This window comes from Haliotis rubra, unplaced genomic scaffold (genome assembly GCF_003918875.1).
Source record: "Haliotis rubra isolate DU_JTF1 unplaced genomic scaffold, ASM391887v1 Scf712, whole genome shotgun sequence".
In the NCBI taxonomy this organism is placed as follows: domain Eukaryota; kingdom Metazoa; phylum Mollusca; class Gastropoda; order Lepetellida; family Haliotidae; genus Haliotis; species Haliotis rubra.
Window position 1 is genome coordinate 363,804 of NW_025767427.1, and position 6,674 is coordinate 370,477.

General features: G+C 40.4%; 1 long non-coding RNA gene across 1 annotated transcript; it reads right to left on the minus strand.

Moving 5' to 3' along the window:
- Positions 1-1,979: 1,979 nt before the first annotated feature.
- Positions 1,980-4,160, minus strand: LOC124259198. The gene is made up of 3 exons (XR_006893776.1): positions 4,118-4,160; positions 2,277-2,377; positions 1,980-1,997 (listed from the first exon to the last, which is right to left on the minus strand). It is a non-coding gene; the product is annotated as an uncharacterized LOC124259198 (long non-coding RNA).
- Positions 4,161-6,674: the final 2,514 nt, after the last annotated feature.

Sequence of the window (6,674 nt, forward strand, 5' to 3'; positions counted from 1 at the left end):
CGATAAGCTTTCACGAAATCCTAATCGATCTTGAAAAGTATATATCTTCATAAATATCAGCTTCTAAAAATATATAAATTAATTCTTGATTGTGACGCTTCTATATCAATAAAATTACAAGAAATCTCGTTGTATGTGTTATTTGTTAATGAGAACAAATGCATTATCCGAATCAAAGTGTGTTAATTAATAGATATTTGGTGAAGTGTTTCTCTTCTTCATTGTAAATATATACTACGAACGTTACAATATGTAATGACGAATGGCAGATATCCACCGCCAACATGTTTTTATGGCGTTGTAATGTCAGGTCACAATTTGAACTTTTTTGAATAACGTAGCTTAATTATCTCGGAAGTCAATGTATACTTAGCTTTGTGGTGAAAGTGCCCCTTCTGACAGTCCGGTTCTAATATTCCACACGAGATACTCATGTATAGGTCACTTCTGGATTGTTCGCGATAGTGTTGAAGTCGGTGTTAAACGTACTTAATAAAGCACAGAATATAAGCTACTCAGCACTTCTATGTCAAGGATGTGCTGGCGTGTTGTAAAGGCGTCTTCGCAACACCGACGTAGCAACCACCACAATACAGTCTACGAGTAACCACTCATAAAACTTGGAATACTTCATTTTCTGTGTGTAAATGTCATTGAAGTATTTCGTCTGGGCACCGGTGAACTAATTCTTCCAGTCACCAGTGATTCCTGTAAAGATAGCTTTTGAATACTGTTGAATATTTGAGCTATCAACAGCAATGATAATCATCGATTTTCACTATTTATTTTTTATCTTCAATCTAAAAAGTTTCAATTCAGAGAAAACAGTATTAATAAGTAAATTAAATTACATTTGATTAAATAAAAATGACTTATATCAGTCATGGCCATAGTGACTGTTACGGGCGAATTAATCACAATGGGTGAGCCGCACTCAATCATATTCCAGCTGTATGGCGGCGGTCTGTAAATAATCTAGTCTGGAGCAGACAATCCAGTGATCGACAGCATGGGGCATCTTTCACGCAACTGCGATACGATGACGTGTCAACAAAGTCAGCGAGTCTGATCACCCGATCCCGTTAGTCGCCTAACCTAAAGAAGACCTAATTCTAACCCCGGATCTTCTCGGGTGATATAATGATAGACGAATTTTGATTAAACAAGTATCCCGGTCTGGTTAAAGCGCTTCGGGATATCTGTCTCTTCAAACACAGAAATCCATCAGTGGGTCCACAACACTTTATTCGGAAGCTAAGTATGGAATTACATGATAGTGCAGCAACGGCCAGGCAGCATCATAGAGGCGATCGTCAGCCCACCTGCCTAGCCGCTGTCCGAGGGTCAAGTCCCGTTACATTAAGAATTCATTGTCTATATACTACTGACTGTCAGGCTGCCCTGTATCGTATTACGATACATCTATGGTCAACCTGCAGTATCCAGCATGCACCTCATCCACAATGTTAAGCTTCCGTGGCCAGCCGGCCATATACTCTAAGGTTCATTAGGGTTAATTACACGCAGGCAGCTGATCTGTACATGGCTGTGCGGATGGTCATGATAATAAGCTGCTGATATTTCATGTATATTGTCAGCACTGTGATTTAGATTTAGATAACACAACTTTAACTTAACTCAGAGAATATACAAACGTGTCTATATTTCCCGATAAAACCCATACCCCATCAAAGTGCCTACGATACAAGTATAGGATGACTGTCCAATCAGACCTGTGTACTGTGACCACCCAGAGTGTTACAGATGGTCAGTAAGCCATACGTATATGAGGCTGCCATCTAAGACCTATGATACAACACGGAATTTACCATACCTTTTCTGTAGTGGATGGCGTCACCATCACTTTTCTTTGCATTATCTCCCCTTGCCGTCTTCATGTTCGTGAAATCGGATTGTACAGCTATGTCTCGGACAAGCTGTTCCGGACAGTCTATATTTAGAAATTCGGAAATGTTTTTGATCACACGGACAGGATCCTGAAATAAATCAAACACTCGCAGATAATTGACGATAATCTGACAAATGTAAATTAATAACAACAGAAATCAATACTGAAGAGAAATGGTTTACTTGCTTTCTTATATTTCCAGACAGGAACAGATTCTATAAATTGTGGAATGCAAATAGCGGTGACAGTTATATGAATTGATTGCTGAAAATCAGTGTTGACAGCAGGCATTCCCGAAATAGGAAAGCAAGTCCTGCTGTAACAGTAGCACCATCACACATCATCATCATCATCATCATCATCGTACCTGTTTAGTCTCCTCGTATCTGACTATCAACACTGGTTGGTCAGACTCATTCATTAGTTTCTCCCAAGAGAGAACATCGTCAAACCAGGAGCCCCAGGCAACTACAACACATTGTAAAAAGTATATTCACATAGTATTCAACTTTTGTTAGGGATATAAATGATATTTATCTTATCTCACTCATAAATGTCGTTTTCTGATTGACTGAGCGCTTTTCTATTATTTTCAATGTGCCCCAGTAATTTACAAGCCAGTAACATGTTATATGTAACCCGCTGGGAGTGCCGAACTTTGGGAATTCATTTGGTAATTCATGTTAGTAATTCTTTATCTCGAATAATTGAGTCACGTATGATGTACGGAAATAACCGATCTTTTAGGGGAGATAACCCTAAATTTGTTTCCTTGTCGTCTGCTAGATTCTATGTCATCTGAAAATCTAGTATTGCTCGTTTCCTGGGGATTAAAATCTGGGGATATGCCTTAATGGCTCACTTCTCAACGACTTTTCATCCGACAAAAATCGGGAAAGAGACATTCGGAATGTGCTTTCTGATCATGTAAACTTGAAAAGTACGAGGAATTCCGAACCGAAATCATCGTCTACCTCACGCTTCAACGGAATAAACATTTCGAATGGAAGAGACTTTCCACAGATGTACTGAAAATCAGCAATTTTTTCAGCAATTTTGTACATAAAAATATGTTTAAAATTATGCTAGAAATTATGGGAAGGTCACTTATTTTGGGGGGGTCATTCACATTGTACATGATTCTCCATAAAAATCATCATCAACCCCCCTAGCCATAACTTATGAACGGTCCCTAATTATAGCATAAGCGAGCACTGATGCGTGGATCTAAGTAAGACTGATACAAATATCCTTCTGTATAACTCAGTGTGCGAAATTTGCGCTGGTCCTGTGGTCCCTGGCTAGTAAAAATTCATCAGGACAAATAAATGATAAGTTTGCAGTGGTCCTGGTGGCAAGTGAAGTTTTAAAGTAAATCTACGAATGTTATAATTTCAGACCAGTGAAGTACAGACAGGACCACTAGTTATTGCCCACTCGCTGGTCCCGTGGTCTATTTCAGACCAGTGAAGTACAGACAGGACCACTAGTTATTGCCCACTCGCTGGTCCCGTGGTCTATTTCAGACCAGTGAAGTACAAACATGACCACTAGTTATTGTCCACTCGCTGGTCCCGTGGTCTAGTGGGACATTTTGAAAGGCTTTGAAAGACCTAGTAAGGCTCCACAATGACAGAATAGGATATGACCAGTGTAATATTTTGTACTTTGAATTTCCTTTTTACTGTTGTTTCTTTCTCTGTTGGTGAATAGTTACACTGAGCAAAATCAAAACAAATAAGCCTTTCAACTTTAGCATCTATTTTGATGCTTATATTTGTTTAACAAATCGCTATATCCTTATTTCTTGTGAGAGCTGTCATGGAAAGAAACTGATATGAGGGTACTATATTTTGCCTTCAGATCCGTCTTCAGCAACCCATGCTTGTTGAAAAAGGCGACTAATGGGATTGGTTGGTCAGGCTCGCTCACTTGGATGGCACATGTCATCGTATCTCATATGCGTAGATAGATGCTCATGATGTTGATCACTGGATTTCTGGTCCAGACTTAATTATTTACAGACCGCCGCCATACAGCTGGAATATTGCTGAGTGGGGCGTAAAACTAAACTAATGTTCGTGACGTCAATGAAGAGGTTATTATTCACAGATCGCCTTCATAAGTTGGAATACTGAGTGTGGCCTTAAAAAAACCAACAAACAAATAAACAAACAAACAAATAAACAAACAAACAAATAAACAAACCCTTTCCTTCAGCCGCAGCTATCAGATATTCATCAAATCCCATCATTGTACCTTTCGCACGAGTGGTTAGAACAAATTTTGACACTAGGACGTCCCTGGGGTCTCGCATCAAATAGATCATCTTAGTTTTCTTCTTCCGCACTTCTGCTGGCAGAAAGTGAAACTGGACATATGCGTTGAGAATCCTTGGTGAAGGGAGACAACTCAGAACCTCTTCCGGTTGCAATTCTAGCGTCTGGGACCCCTTTTCATGAGGACTAAGTTCCGCTTTTCTTCTCAGCAGCATATGGACCAGTTCAAATGTTAGATGTGTTCCTGATCAGATATGAAACGCATTTGCAATATCCGTGATGGAATACTTTGATTTCGACATCATCTTTAACAACTAATTCTATTAGATGGTGGATTTGTTCTTGTGCCACAATGCATAGCTCACTAATAATCGTAAACTCTTGCAGGTTCCTATGGATATACATAGTCCCGAGTCAAGCATTACCTCGGGCTTTCTTCCCACAAGAGCTTACAGGCCTTGATATTACTGGAAAAAATCAAGGGGGCTTTAAACCCACTTACTGCCCCTCTTGCTTCACTTTTGTGCTCTTGTCGAAACCCACGACGACATTTGATCAATATGACACGATTCTGAAGATTATTCAAACTTTGTACCATTTGATTTATGCAGTAAGAATGAGTACAAAATGTCGCTTAATGCTTAATACCTGATCTTGCGTGGCCACACAGCAGCACATCGTCGTCACGGATGTTGACGTTGGAAATGTTCTTTATCGTTTCGCAATTGAAACTGGGAGGAAAGTACGTCCCATCTACGTCCAGGACAGTGTAGGGGTTTCCTTTGCAGTCCAGTAACTTTGTCAAAGGCATCTCCACCTTGAATCCTAAGATACCAACAATGTGTAATTACAATTGGCCATTACAATGGCACTATATCACGCAAACCTTCTCTAAAAATAACAATGCATTTCTCTCAACAGTAATAATTATCAGCCCTCAGCGAAGCACAATATAATTTATTCAGAAATAAGTTACGTATTTAGATTAAATTTAAGTTCCAATGTATACGTTACGATCAATTTCCACTTTACCCTGGATGCATCCACGGCTTGGCCCGATAATTTTATTTCCTCCCTTAGCTGGCTCCGCATTCTCACAGTAGCCAATCAGCTAAGCCGCCGTTACAACCAAGCTTGCCAGTGTCAACAAAGACAGCGGTCGCAGTCGCGAAGGTTTGTTTCGCAGTGCCACTCAGATTATTGGGGAAATAATACAGACAAACTGAAAGATCTGAAACTTTAAAAAATATATATCTCTACGTCAATTGTGTTGCCAAGTTTAAACGGTTAGATAATTTAAGAATCGAAAGTAAGTTATGATTCCCAGCGTAGACACCTGATTGGATAAAAATCCAGCCAAGGGAGGTAATAAAATCATCGGGCCAAGCCGTGGATGCATCCAGGGTATAGTGGAGATTGATCGTAACGTATACCTTGGAGAACACCTGATGTCATTACCGATTTTTTTAGTAATCAATTCATTTAATTTTCACCACTTCACTGCCGTAGAGTTTATTTCCAGTGGAATCTGTTTCGGCAGAAAATCGAGCCTGGTTATTCTCTGGCGTTCAGCCTAGAAATGTCAATTAACATATTCTCACTAAACAGTTTTTGGTAATAAATGCGGAGATCCATGAGAAAATCCTAAAATAACAGTTCAAATACGCCAGGCTCTGGGTTAGGACGGAATTATTCAGATACAGGTTAGAGATGCCACTACTGACATCAGTAAGAGTCAGTAACATCAACACGTGATGGCAAATGTGAGAACCCACAGCCTAGCTACCATGCTATGAACTCGCATGCCATTTGGTTATCCACCATCAGCGTTCTTGTCTTGTCCAGTGGAGAGATTCTGGTCACTCTGTGATGTATGCACACTCACACGCACGCACGCAGGCTCAGAGAGCTGCTGAGTTATGTTCGTAGTACATACCCGCGTGATGACTTATTCTTGACACACTCACCTTAATTAGTCCAGCGCCACCATTACATAGGGTCCAAAAGACAAGCCTGCAACTACAGATATCAGCAGTCCATCGGTGACAAAACACGCTGGCTGTGTGTGCGCACATTAATTATACTATGGACAAACGCATATGGAATGAGCGAATAGCGCTATGAACTTATTGTAAATAAGTCTCTTTGTTAATATACTCTCCCCAAAAAGAAACGCATATAGGAATTTCAACTGTATTTTTATGTTTATTTTGAAACATCTTGTAGGCATTATGAGTCAATGAAACATAGCGAAATTGCACACTGGGAATGCAGACTTATCCGTCTTTGGCATCAACTCGAGGAAAGTCAGTTTAGTGTCACATGGAGACGTGTGGTGGCGCTGAAGTCAATACCTCGTGTGACCACCGTGGGCATCCAGAACTGCACGGCATCGCCTCGGCATCGAACGAATAAGTCTCCGAATCTCGTGTTGCCCAATCGCAGCCCACTCTGCCTGTAGTGCCTGTGCGAGTTGCTGAAGTGTC